The sequence below is a fragment of the Ixodes scapularis genome, unplaced genomic scaffold (genome assembly GCF_016920785.2).
Source record: "Ixodes scapularis isolate PalLabHiFi unplaced genomic scaffold, ASM1692078v2 ptg001708l_1___fragment_3__unscaffolded, whole genome shotgun sequence".
Classification (NCBI taxonomy): domain Eukaryota; kingdom Metazoa; phylum Arthropoda; class Arachnida; order Ixodida; family Ixodidae; genus Ixodes; species Ixodes scapularis.
This window is the reverse complement of record NW_024610188.1, coordinates 116107-130944: the sequence shown is the minus strand read 5'-3', so window position 1 is coordinate 130944 and position 14838 is coordinate 116107. Positions and strand designations below refer to the sequence as shown.

The 14838-nt window shown below is 45.2% G+C and overlaps 1 pseudogene; it reads left to right on the top strand.

The window, feature by feature from the left end:
* The window catches only part of LOC120851105, a 54640-nt pseudogene extending 41691 nt beyond the window's left edge, over positions 1–12949 (top strand).
* The last annotated feature ends 1889 nt before the right edge of the window (positions 12950–14838 follow it).

Below are 14838 nucleotides of genomic sequence, written 5' to 3'. Positions count from 1 at the left end.
CTGTCCAATGTAACATTGACTACATGACATGGGATTTGGTGCACAACCTCCTTCTCACATTTGGTGTACTTGGCAGTTCATTTTCTCCTTGTTGGCCCTCTTGTTTACATGATGAAAAATTGCACACAAAGAGACAAGGGAAAAACACAGAAGTCAGAGAGGCGCATACTCGCAACTCTGGTATATTAAGTGAAGAAAGAAAAGATGAAGCACGATTCATGACTGGGGACATCAACACCAGGGGGTAAACAGTTCAGTCATAGTGAGGTGTTCGCAAAAAGGCAACTTCTTTTTCGCTCAAAGCAACCGACGGCTGACTAACGCAGAGATCGGTCAGACTCAAGATGGTGAACGCATCGAGCACCTCGCGCGTTTGTTTATCATTAAAGTGCCCAATGATTGAGATTTTTTTCTAAAGATGGTGTGCAGATAGAGGTCTTACAATGCACCAAAAGGTTGACCTCATACAGTTTATGATCGTGCTCTCGCAGCCAGTCATTCAAACACTTTCTAGTCTGTCCGACATAGCATCTTCCACAGGGAAGAGGAATGCTGTACACTACGCTCAATGAACGAGGAGTGAAAGGCTGCACATGTTTTTTGTGGCGCGTGTCTTTTTCGCTTTGGCGCAAACCTTAGAACAAATTTGTCACATCTTTTTAGAGGCTGATAATACTACGGGCACACCATACCTACTTACCACTTGTTTTAGATTATGCGATATCTTGTGTAGATACAATCTAAAACAAGTGGCAAGTAGGTGTGCTGTGCCCACAGTAATATCAGCCCCTAAAAAAATATGACAAATTTGTTTAAGGTCTGCGCCAAAGAGAACAAATTATAAAAAACACGTGCCACAAAAAACATGTGCAGCCTTTTTTTTCCTGTTCATCGAGCGTTGTATACAGCATTCCTCTTTCCTGTGGAAGATGCTATGTCGGACAGACTAGACAGTGTTCGAATGACTGGCTGCGAGAGCACAATCATAAACTGTATGAGGTCAACCTTTTGGTGCATTGTAAGACCTCTATCTGCACACCATCTTTAGAAAAAACCTCAATCATTGGGCGCTTTAATGAAAAACAAACGCGCGAGGTGCTCAGGGCGTTCACCATCTTGAGTCTGGCCGATCGCTGCGTTAGTCAGCCGTCGGTTGCATGAGCGAAAGAGAACTTGCCTTTTTGCGAATATTCCTCTGCGACTGAACTCTTAACCCCCTGGTGTCGATGTCCCCTGTCATGAATCGTGCTGTCTGTCTTCTGTGTTCCTTCCTCGTCTCTTTGTGTGCAACTTTCCATCATGTAAACAAAGGGACCAACAAGGAGAAGACAAACTGCAAGGTATCTCACGAGACCAAGCACACCGAATGTGAGAAGGAGGTTGTGTACCAAATCCCACTGTCATGTGGTCAATGTTACATTGGACAGACGGGAAGGTGCATCGGTGACCAGACTAGGGAACATGCAGCTTCGGTGAAGGCCACCACTGCAGCAGGGGACCTACCCGCCCATTGTCACATGTGCCGGTGTGTACCAGAGTTTTCTAGCCTAACCATCCTAGCAAGAAACCGCCACAAGTTCACTCGAGAAATCCTGGAGGCCCTTGCTATTGACGCAAAGGCAGACGAGTGTGTGTGTGTGCCTTCCATCGCACTACACAACAAGGAAGTTGAGTACCTTAGAGGGCCGCACTTATGGCGGACAGATGGAAGATGAGAAGATGCTTGGGTATAAGATTAGAAGAAGAACTCCTCAATTAAATCAAATGCAATGTAGATAAGAAAAAAAGAGGAAGTGAAACTCAATGTAGATGAAGAGAAAGATGATCTGATGAAACAGTTCCTAGTCCAGCGGTGTATGCCTTTCTTATCTCTCTCTCTAACCCTTCTTTTATGTTCAGCTGGCACTATATAGAGCAATGAGCCAACTAGCTCAGCTTCAAGCTTCACCCGCTCTAGTCACCACTTCTACTCAGTTTCAAGCTTGTTTCTGTAGTACATACAGATTTGTCTTAAGTTATTGGCTTGTCATTTTAACAGCTGAGTCTAGCAGCATCCTTACTCGTATGTATATGCTTTTGGTTTAATTTGAAACAATAAATGTTTTAGTACATGTACCTGACTGATTTCATCTTTGCAAGGGTAGTAAATTGCAATTATTTCGTCTCAATATGTGCTGTGATGAAAAGGAGCTTGTTAATTCTAGCGTTTTTGTTAATAGTGTGCAATATTGTGCCTTTCACAAACATTCTTTTCCTCAGTTAACGGACATGCTACGATCAAGCTTCTTCAAAAGGTGCATACAGTCAATTCTCTCCCGTTATGTGTATTGCGCACTGGAGTCCGGTGGTTCATCTTCTGGAAAACATTGCTATGTATGTGAAAAAGGACCTCCTCGAAGACCCAGGACGCAATATTTTGTTGCAAGTCTTAGCTTTTTCAGCCCTCAGAAAAGCCATGTCTGTAGTGAAACACTGCCTGTCGTTGGGTTTCAAGGAGGTTCCTTTCCAACACCCTTCTTTCAGCTTTGACTACCTGCAGTTTTGTTGGTATGCAAGTTTATAAAACATTAGATTCACATCAAAGAAAATGGTACTGCTACACTAGCAGAATATCCACAAAATGTTAGAAAGAACTTTTCAGTTGAAGACAAAAGTATTGTAATCAGACGCAGTTGCTACCCATGCAGTTCGCCTTGTTCACAGCAGAGGCGTAACTGCATGGGTAGCGGTTGCGTCTGATTTATAATATTTTTGTCTTCGTCAACTGAAAAGATCTTTCTAACATTTTGTGGATATTCTGCTAGTGTAGCAGTACCATTTTCTTTGATGTGAATTTAATGTTTTACAAACGTTGCATACCGGTTGTAAAAGTGTTTCTCGAATGTTCCTTCAATGTTAATTTAACGTTTTGCAAACATTAAATTTATGTTGAAGGAATGTTTCCTGTGTGTTCAAATAACGTATGGAAAAACATTAATCTAACGAACAGATAAACATTGTGGAAATATTAAATAAAATGACATTAAGGACATATTTCAAACATTTGGGCCAAACAAAAAAATAACATTATTATAATGTTTTGGTGCTACCTGGGCGTATAAACATAAACCCAACCTAATTTTTTTTTTAAACACTCCCAATCTCCCATATGACACACGTGTTCGCGTAGTACGCTGCAGGTGAGCACGTCGGGGGCTCTTAAAGGGATAGTCTCCTCTGTGCTCCATCTCCCCCTTGACCCGATTCTGACAGGAGTCTGGCAGCGTCGGTCGCGGCCACCATAAGTACCTTCAGAACGCTAACACTGCTCCTGGTGCTCCCTGCTTACGTCTCCGCTTCGGTGCATCGGCATCGGAAGCGGTGCTTTGCCAGCTCTGTGTGCTCTGCCCTTCATCATCCATTTGCTCCGTTTTCTCAGTTTGCCGTTAGCATTACTGGAGAAGGGGGAGGAAACGTGAGGGTCTGCTTGCTTCCGTGTAGGCTTCCATGCTATCGGCACCGTGGCCTTTGTAACAAGCATGGTCGGCCGCCGATAAACTTAGAATAATCTGGTTAAAAATGCGTCCATTTCGGTCAGGACCACGTTGAACTTCGGTAAAAGCAATAGCTCTAAAAAAGTGGTTTCGTTATAACGGGGGATTACTGTGTACCTTTTTACAGCTGGCTCGAAGAACCACAGGATTGCATTGGGAACACATACGAAAGTGATGTCACTGGTCGTTGCCTGCTACGTCCAGGACGCTTGCACTGACTGCAGGGGCCGCAGTGCAAATGATGTCGTCTCTTGCCCCCCCCCTATGCAGGTCACGGCCAAGAGCTCAATCCTTCAGCAGATGGAGGACCTGGGGGAGGAGGCCGGCCTGGTGTGCATCATCTGCCGGGAGGGCTACAAGTTCCAGCCGGCCAAGGTGCTGGGCATCTACACCTTCACCAAGCGCTGCCACCTGGACGACTTTGAGGCCAAGCCACGCAAGAGCCCCGGCTACACCACCGTCACGCACTTCAACGTTGTCCACGTAGACTGCCACATGGCTGCCGTCAGGTGAGCGGTCGGACCAGCCGTCTGGCAAAAACAGTAGAACCGACCGACGTTTTACAGCGGAGCCGTTAAGGTCTACCGAAATATCCCGAGTAATCACCCATTCCCGAGTCATCGCCCACCCCATTTTTTGGGCCAATATTGATTTCCGAAAAGCACCGAGTCATTGCCCACCCCTTAAATACCCCAACGGGGACTCCGCGATCCTGAACACTCATCCTACCCAAATGACGCGCCCACAGACCTTACAGTTGGAGGACATCCGTAACAAAGTAAAATGAAGGAGGGAAAGACACTTCTTCGTGTTTACGCATTTCCTCCGTGAGCGACCCCGAAGTGGTAGTGTATCCATGCGAAAAGAAAACGATGGAGATAACAAAATAAAAGTTTGTTTTGCTTGCAAAAAAACTGACCCGACAAAACAAAAATTAAAAAAAAAATCTGAAAGATAACACAAGCAGTAACCCAGTCAGGGATCACGTGGTAAGCAAACGCCCCACATCCTGGCGTGGAGTGTAAGGTCAAAGTCTCTCTCTGCCAAAGTAAGATCGCTGCGAACCCTCTCCTCCTCGCTCATCGCGACCGCAGTAGTGCAATGTTTTAGACAATGCCAATGGGCAAATAGAGCTTTGCTGGAATGCCCTAGCTCTACACAGACGTTTGTAGAGCATCCCAAACCCCCATTGATAGCACGCCATGCACGGATGCATGCATGTACGCACCAAACAAGAAAGTTGCACAAGAGCTTGCGATTGACAAGGCGCCTGACTTGGCCCGATGCCAAAGTATTCGCCAACGCGGTCGCCGACTTTTCTGCTTTTCCAGGATCGCTCTTCGTCACTTCTTCGGTCCGCTCGCTCGTTGCGCTTGTTTGGTTTTTCTATTTTCTTGTGGACTTTTCTTTGAGCAGTGTGCTTTGATGGGCTAGTTGGTTCATGACTAAATGGAACAGCGCGGAACATAGGACAGAAGGAACAGGACAACACGAGCGCTGACTTACAGCTGACTGTTTAATGAGAAGCGAAGGAAGAAGAAGAAATAAGAAGCGAAGGAAGAAGAAGAAATAAACTGAAAATAAGGATTTCCCTCATCTTTTAGTTATTTCCTTTGCAAGTATTTTGTATTAATCCTTATTTTCAGTTTATTTCTTCTTCTTCCTTCGCTTCTTATTTCTTCTTCTTCCTTCGCTTCTCATTAAACAGTCAGTTGTAAGTCAGCGCTCGTGTTGTCCTGTTCCTTCTGTCCTATGTTCCGCGCTGTTCCATTTAGACTTTTCTTTCTTTCTTTCTTTTTTTTTTACTAACTCGGAGAACATAGGGGTGACATGCTTTCACGGAAAAAACGTTTGCGCTGTGTGCAGATTGGCACTGTTCCTAGCGCGTATGCAAGCAACGAACTTCGCGATAGTAAAGTATACTTTCATGAGCATTTTTTCTATATAACAATAAAACTGAATTGAGTTTTGGGTTTAATGTATCTCTTGTGCAGCAGCGCTAGATACGCAGAGAAAAATGGGCAGTTTTTTCTGCTTTTTTCAACTTGCTGTACTCACTCGCCGTGACATGGCCCACCCCACTTTTTTTTATGGATTTCAGGCGGCGGGGGGGCGGGCGATGACTCGGAATATTATGGTAGTTTCCCTAGGATCATGTCCGCCAGCAAACAAATGTCGCCACAATACTCTGGGCAGCTACCACCATCTATAAAAGACGGCGGCAACCAGACAATTGGCTTACCGGTTGTCTGGTTGCCGCCATCGCTCATAGATGGCGGCAACCTTTCCAGCCTTTCCACTCCGGTTTTCACCAGAGTGGAAAGGCTGAATTTCTCTTGGCGACAATCAAGAAGTCTTCTTAGACGTCGTCCTTGAGGTCATCCTAGACGTCGTGCTTGAGGTCGTCTGAGAGATTGTCCTCAAGGTCATCCTAAAAGTCATCCTGTAGGTTGTCCTAGACGTCATCTTCGAGGTTGTCCTCAAGGTCGTCCTAGAAGTCGTCCTTGAGGTCGTCCTAGACGTTGTACTTGAGGTTGCCCTCGAGGTTGTTTTAGATGTCGTCCTTGAGGTTCTTCTTGATGTCCTCTAGACATCGTCCTCTAGGCATCGTCCTTGAGGTCGTCCGAGAAGTCGTCCTTGAGATTGTCCTAAACGTCGTCCTCTAGGAATCGTCCTAGACGTCGTCAAGATAACAGCTTCACTAGTCTTCCTTTTTCACCAAAGAGGAAAGGCTGAAAGTTTTTTTTTTTTGAGTCCTAGATGGAAACGGAACTCAAGGTCTATTCCTGCTGCAACTGCTGTCGAGATTCCTTATGGTACTGCCGGGACTCGGTTATGGTTAATGGTGCAGAAATTGTGAGGACTACCGAGAGACGAGGGGCACCGACGGGCAGCACAGTCCATCTGTTGGTGACTTCCGTACCGATGGTTATGCTTGTGGCATATTTGGGTGGTGGCGTGTTTCCTCTGACCTTGATTCTGTAGAACGCTTCCTCCTCGCCCCGAGACATCGTTATAACGAGAGATTACTGTACCACACTACGGCAGAGGCGCACAGTGCTCTCTCTCCCCCTGTCGTTTCTCACACATACACGTCAATTGCGGCAAGGCTCTTTTTTGCTCTTCACCCCCTGTAGGCATAGGTGGCCGCTGTTCCCAGAAACCCACATGATCACGGGGAAAGCGCTATCTACCTCCCCACTGTTCATGCTACACTCATGTACCCTCAATGCTCCCCCTTCCTCTCTCCCTCCCCCCCCCCCCTGCCCCTCTGGCAGCCGCCAATGCGAAATATCCACATGGCCGCGTTCTCCTGTGCTCTCCGGTCCTCTATCGAGCAGCTCGCCTACATATTTTCGCTTTTTCCACTGCGGCCGCGGTAAGGGGGCCCCTCGCTCACTTTCTAACACAGATCGCCAAACCACACAAGCGCCACGCTGCGTGCAAGAGACAGGCATGGCGGGCGCGCCCTCTTCACCCCCTGTAGGCATAGGTGGCCGCTGTTCCCAGAAACCCACATGATCACGGGGAAAGCGCTATCTACCTCCCCACTGTTCATGCTACACTCATGTACCCTCAACGCTCCCCCTTCCTCTCTCCCTCCCCCCCCCCCTGCCCCTCTGGCGAAATATCCACATGGCCGCGTTCTCCTGTGCTCTCCGGTCCTCTATCGAGCAGCTCGCCTACATATTTTCGCTTTTTCCACTGCAGCCGCGGTAAGGGGGCCCCTCGCTCACTTTCCAACACAGATCGCCAAACCACACAAGCGCCACGCTGCGTGCAAGAGACAGGCATGGCGGGCGCGCCGCGTTGGAACGCAATAGACAAAGGTCCGCAACAACACAAGACATACAAAGAACACTGGACCCCGACTTTTACGCTCGATAGGGCCTTTTTACAATGCAGCTGCGACCGAATTATATCAAGCAAAGAGCAAGCTGCGCCACTGGCACCTTACTGAGCCAACAAGTTGTTGCTTCCTTCCCTTCTCTCCGAGGCATGCCAGGGGTCGTGACGAGTGGGAGAGTGCGGCCCTGCAGAACGCCAACACCAAGTGCAATGGTCTGCTGCCTCTGTGGGGGCCACAGGTGCCAGAGTCTGCCTTCGCCAGCTGTCTGGCCAGGTGAGTGATGAGTGCCATACCCACAAAACTGGAATTCCGCACTGCGGGCATGAGGGGTGTTCATGCAGTCTTGTAAACGGGGTTGCGGACATGCATTTTGGAGAGAGGATTACACGTACCATTTTAACTGTCGTCCTGTTAAGCGAGGGAATAACCTGGTCACGCGAAAAGGAGTATACTGGAAGCCTCAAACAGGTGACTGGCATTTCACTGAGACTTCCCTTGGCAAGCTAAAGGTGACACAGAGTGGATGACAGCGACCATAGATGTGATGTTTATAACAAACTGCTATGTATCTGATTTTGTCGAATTTCAAGTAACAGTTACCATGAATTAAACTCGTTTACTTCCATCAGAAGCTGGTGAAGCTGGAATTAAGATACGCATCTTAATTACTGCACTGTGCTTGCATCAATGGTTTTAATTGCAATTACAACAAATACTGCAGTATGTTTCAACATAGATGCCAGCAAAGCACAAATGCAAGCTCTGCATCTTGTGCATGTCTACAGTACAAGAATCGTTGACTCAAATCACACTTGCACTGGGTGTGTGCTTAGTGGAAATGTCATTTAAGCTAATGATTCTTATATTGAACAGTGAAATAGGTTTCTTAAAAGCATGTTCCTAAGAACACATCTCCTCTTTTTAATTAGCTTTTTTTTTTTCTGGTTTCTTTGATTTGTGTGGAAGTGGTGACCTTCCTTTCATTGTGATGTTTTCAACCCCCCGTTTCAGGCACAACACGTACATCCAGGACTGCACGGGTCATCTGGATGTGGGCTATGTTTCCACCCTGCACGACCTGAAGCTGCTGATCTCCCGCTTTGCTCAGGAGCGCTCCTTTAGCGAAGACAGCGGGGGAGGAGGCCCCCAGAGCAACATGCACCTCATCCCTTACATCCTTCACATGGTCGTCTACGTCATCAACACGTAAGTGCTCGGCCCCTTTTTTCTCTGTGCGGTGGCCGCCAGACAGACTGGTGCAACAGCTAGGATAGCACCTCTACCCACCACCTTGGTTATTGGTAAAATATTGAAACGTCCACTTAACTATTTTAATCAGTTGCTAATAAAAGCTGCCTCACAAAATTCAAGCGTTGTTATGATGCAGCTTTTCCCCTCCGGGAAAGTAAAGAAAGACCTAGAAAGTAGTGTTGTGCGAATATTCGAATTTTCGAATAGTAGTTTCGAATAGTACTCTATTCGATATTCGCTTCGAGAGCAGTTGTAATATTCGTGCTTTTCGAAGTGTTCGCAAAGTCGCGGTCGTAAGTTTTTTTACTGTCTAAAGACCAGAAAAAAACGATTTCGTTTTTTTCTGATCTTTAGACAGTAAAGATAAGAATATACTCACACGTTCGGCAAAACGGTATAAATACTATGGTGGGAACTTTGAAATATATTCATCGTAATTATTTCATCAACTTTTTTAATAACGGGCAAAAGAAACCGAGCAACGAACTCCAGAGACACCGGCGCCGTCTTCGCCAATCTTGGCGCCCTGGACTTTCTCTCACCACCGCCACGTCCAGATATAAATTTAGAAAAACAAGTTTAGGATAGAAATAAACACCTTGAGAAATTTCTCATAGCATGCATAATAGCTCAGAAACTTTTATTTCCGATAAAACTCATAAACACGGTTTCAAAACATTTAAATTATAATATTTCGAAGCAATACTATATTATTACAGCGACAAGGTGAGTGGATGACATCGACATCATCAAAATGATGGCAGCTAAGTCGGTTGGCAAGATGGACTAACGACAGCGTGAGAAGTCCAGTTTGGAAGTATTTCTGTAAACTTCCCTCTAAAAATGGCAAGGTTTCTTGAACGGTAAGTATTCGATATTCGATTCGAAAATATTCGACCAAAATCACTATTCGCTTCGAATTCGATTCAAACTCAAAATCCACTATTCGCACAACCCTACTAGAAAGATTAGAAAACCGTGGACAACTGGTGAACTGTGTAAAAGAATCGGGGGAAAAATCTGCAAGTATCATGCTTTTGAGTTCACAAAATTTAGAAACAAATTGAACTCTGACTTGAAAAAAAGCGAAGTGTGAATATTATCAAAATAAATTTTTGCATATTCATAACGACCACAAAAAAGTATTGGACATGATTAACTATCTAACGAGCAGCGTGAATGAAATCTTAATAAATAACATGCCTTATTTACTTGCATAGTGAAGACCCTTTTTTTCCCGAAAAATTTACACATATTTGGAGGCAAGGTACTGTGGCACGTCTCCACCGATGGAGGCGCCCCACGGCTGGGTGGGTGCGCGCCACAGTGACCATGTTTTGAAAATTGCGAATCTTTTTAGGGTGTTCCTTTTGCCAAAGGAAAAGCACCCTATGAAGCTCACTCAGCACGGAGAGCGACGCAACCATTCTTAGGCCTAACCACTTTTACGATTTTACTGCCGGAAAGCGGACCACAGACGACGGCGTGCCCCACTTTATAAACTGCATTTGTTTCTTTTCTCATCTAAAGTACTGAACAAAAACTACTTTTATAAATAATTGAAACTGTTCGCACCACTTATATTTTGTATTTCGACTAAAAAGAAGCTTTTAGCGGCTCTGACCAGTAGTAAGCCCGGGACCTAAGATGTCACATATCGCATGCTTTCAGCACCGCGGGTCGCCCCCGTAGGTGGAGGAGGTTTCCACGTCGTCCGGTTAAAATATGACGCACTGATATTTAGTTACTCTCTCCGTGCCCGCTGGCTTGCCCAAACCTAAATCTATTGTTACCCTGCAAGTTATGTTTCCAAAGCTGTATACTCGCACCGGTTCCTCTCGCAACACCAACCTCATCGCAGCTTCGTGAATAAATTGTCTGTCCATGGGAGGAAGTCAAGAACTGTTTCTGACTTTTCAGGACAAGATGTGTGGCCAGAGAAGAGAAAAACCTGTCCAACTTTCTCGAGATGTCACCAGAGCGGCAAATTGAAAACTGCTTCGAGGTAAGGCCATCTCTGGATCCTCCATCCGAGACACGAGCAAGGTATAGCACTGCTTCGTTTGTGAGACAAATATGGAGAAGATTAGGGCAGAGCAGAGAGTTTTCACTTAACCGTACAGGTGTTACTGATGTCAGGATGGTTTTAACTCCAAAGAGGTGAACTGACTGAACTGAGAGGTTCTACTGCACTAAGGATATTATCATATGAACATTGAACACTTGAAGAATATAAGCATGTCTTGATCATATCTTATAAACTCGGAGACACACAGAATGTGTTGTCTCCGACAACGCAGTGTTTGGTTTGCTTGGCATGCACTATTTCTGTGTGTTGTAACATGGTGTCAAAGGGTCACAGGAGCGACGTCACATGACATACATTACATCCGAACCTGATGTCAAGTTACATGACGTCTGGGTGTCACGTGTGATCATGTAAGATCATGTGTAAGTCGAGTGTAACGTGCCGCTTTTTCCCATGAGACCCAGCCCTACAACAGATTCTGCGTTAAAAGATCTTTGGCTCGTAGGAAAGGGTTACGAGCTACCATTCTTCGAATAATCAGTTTGTTTCATTGTAGAGTGAGGGCCCCTGCTACTGGGCCACCATGGCACTGGCAGTGTGGTCCCCTGCCAAGTGGCGCTCCCAGCAGGTGTCCCTGGTGCGCCGCATGCTGGTGCTGGCGCATGCGCGGCACCTGAGCCCCCAGGGCTGCTCCGCCCTGGCCGACCAGGAGCCCAAGGAGTTTGCAGTGTACAAGCCCTACCTCCTGTACCTGGCCATGGTGGACGGCCTGTACACCATCATGTTCAAGGCAGGTGGCACCGGGTATCCGGTGATACCGAAAGTGCCGGATGTTCTGACTAACCCAAGTATCGCCATTGATTGATCATGCCGCGGGTGCTTCTACTGGTTGCCGGCAAAGCCTCGCTATTTCTGGCTCATGGTGCGTCCGAAATGCAAATGCGCACATTCCTATTGGACAACTGTTACTGCAAGTGATGCATCACTGTTTGCAAAAGCACACCTATTGATCTGTTGTGGCCACTGGCAGCACTAAAACACTCTGTCATTTTCGGCTTGACCGTCATGCACCACCCTGACGGTACTACCATATAGAATTTCATCCAGCACTTTAATGACGCCCGCTATTGAGCGGCCAGAATTCCTTTGACAGCAGTTTCCTTCAATTGTGCCTTCACTGTTCGCTCTTCCAATGATTTTCTTTTCATGTCGAAATTTTGTTGCAATCGAACCAGAATGAAAAAAGACGTTCACAATCTCCTGTAATGCCGAATTAGAGCGTAGCTTTTGAGGAAGAGGAGGAGGGAAGGGTACTGAGGGGAGAAGGTGGAAAGTCCCCCACTACTAACATGGATGTGGATCAACGTGTGCTTAACACAAGTCACAGCAAATGCACATCTTTGGTGAGAGCATTGCATGTAAATTTGACGGGAATTTAGCAGGGCAATTTTTTCCCCTAACTTTAGCGGGGAATTTTTTCCGCTAAATTTAGCGGGGAATGTTTTCCTCTAGATTTTGCGGGGAATTTTTCCGCTAGTGACGTCACTGATGACATCATCAGTGACTAGTGTTCCCTGAAAAAAGGAAGGTTTCTGGATTCTTGAGCACTCATTTTATGGAAACTATTTCGTGTTTCCTAAGAAACAAAACTTCAAAAAACTAAACATTTAAAAAAAAAAAAACACTGGATGAGGTTTTTTTTTTTTTTGATAAACTAAAGTAAAATTGTATCGCCTCATATTTTTATCTTTTAAAATATTTAGAGAATATATGAGCACCTTTAGCACTTCCTTTAGTAATTTCTTCAGGCAGAAAAAAAACCCGTGAGCTGTCATTCTTTCGTATGGTTAACAGTTATCCTTGCACACGAAGGATACCACAGTTGGGCAGTTTTGTTGACGCCAGGCGAATCTTTGTTTGCAGAAGGTGTCGTGCACGAACGAGGACGGCTGGTCTGTTGCCCTGGCCGAGTACATCCGCCACAGCGACCAGCCCATGCTGGAGTTGGGAGACAAGCTGCTCAGGAACTTCGAGGAGCAACTGCTGCTGTGCCAGTCGTTCGCAGAGTAGTGCGATGTCATGGGTGGGTGTCTTGATTTTTTTGTGGACAATCGCTTGTTCGGATGGATGCATGGTATTAGCTGCACCCGCTGTAATGGGTAGTAGTTTGTGCCACCTAGCTTTGCTTGTGAAAGCTTTGCTTTCACAGGTGATAATTGTTTCTATAATTTGTTGAGGACACATTGGGACGGTGACACGCTGCAAAACGTAAAAATTTATCTTTGAGAATTTGTAGTTTCTTTGCAAGATGTTTTTGTGCGAAAAGATTTTCTTCATGGCCAAATTCTGAAGTGCAGCTCTTATAGCAAAGGACAGTAAACTACAGACTACTTTGTAAACTACTATTGTTGCATACATGGCAGCTTTTCGAGTGCAGCTCTTAGGCGCCCGTTCCCAGGTTTGTCGGCATCGGCGTAATTACGCTACATTCAGCGCAAGTCCTCAACTCAAATTTAATTCCCTACTAAATCTAGTGGGGAATTGAATTGGTGTTGAGGTCACGTGGCATAAATTTTTCAGCTAAATTTAGCGGGGAAACTGGGGGGGAGGGGAAAATGAGGAGGAGGAGGAGGAGGAGGGGCATACTTTCCCCTCCTCCTCCTCAAGAGCTGCACTTTAATTTTGCATTACAGAGCAACATCTAACATCTAACATGTAAACATCTAATTTTTTAATGGTTGTTTTAATTGGTTTTTAGACTGTATTGCAATTCTAAATCTTGTTAAAGGCAACTTTTTTTCTTTATATAATAAAGTTATGATTACTCCGGTACATGCTTTTAGTAGTGCAGAAAGTTTCAAACCTTTGTTTCAAATTGTTGCGTAAAATGTGACAAGTGTTTTTTCTCACTTTCAGGTCTGCTTTGTGAAATTTCAAACCCAGATGCCTTCCTGTCAGAGTCTCTTCAGCTAAGGGTTTAATCTTAATTTTAATATTGAAGGTTTATTTAATAAACACATTGTTTGAACTTTTCTTGACATCTGTGTGTGTGTGTGCCATTTCATTCTGCAAGCATGAAGTGTCCCGACATATTTGAGACTTTTTGTAGTGCTCTGTTTTTTTGTTTTTGTTTAGAATGCCTTTTGTTTGTCTTTTGATTAGCGTGCCTCCACGACTGCATGCCTCGTGCAGTGAAGCCAAGCTGGTGTTGAAGGGAACTTCCACGCAAAAACTTAGTATTGTGTCTTTATCATGATTTGCAGCTTCTAACACAATATGTTAAAGAGCTGGGATGCCGAAGGATAGCGAGCGTTACACATACCGCCTTGAAAAGCTGTCAGTTCCGACTCGAAATCAACCGGAATTCATGCCAATCCCTTTCGTTTTACATCCTATGCACAGATTGCTCGAATTCTTTGATCAACGGCATCTGTCAGAGTGGTCGGGAACAGCAAGTAGCATCGGCTGGAACTCTGAGTTTTACACATACCGGTCTTATTTACGTTGCCTGTCGTGGAAGGGAAAATCCACCGTAATTGGTAGTATGTGTTATTTGGGCATTCGAATAAAGTGATTTTGGCAAGCACTACAATATTAGGTCTTTATACAGTCGAGTTCGGTTATATCACACCCGGGTATTTCAAATTATTGATATCGAACAGTCCAAACAACCCCTTGAAAATCACATGTAATTGTATAGGAGCATTGTTTTTCTGTACCAAACTCCAATGGCAGTGACACTCGATATAGCGATCAAAGCACAGTGCCCAAACCAGCATATGCACATGGGGGTATGCAGCGAAAAAGCAGTTGTTAAAAAGAAGAGCAACCGTAGAAAAAAAAAAATGGAGGATGGCAAAAGCAAGGGGAAGGGCATGCACCGTGCACGTAGGGAGGGAGGGAGTGCCCGCTGTTGGAATGGTAGTGTGCTCTCTTTCCCCGAACTCACACTGTCGCTGCGCGACCCCTTATCCCCAAAATAAAAGTACGCGGAAAAAAGAAAAAAAAAAGTCTTGTCAAGTTGAGTGCGTCAACAACGGTTGAGCAATAGCACTTTGAACGCCTTATATATTTGTTTACCTTTTTCTCTAACCGTTTTTGCTTTGAGAGTTTTTTTGTTTTTTTTGCTGCTTGAATTTAGTAAGGCTTTTTTTTCGTTACTTGCTTAACTTTAT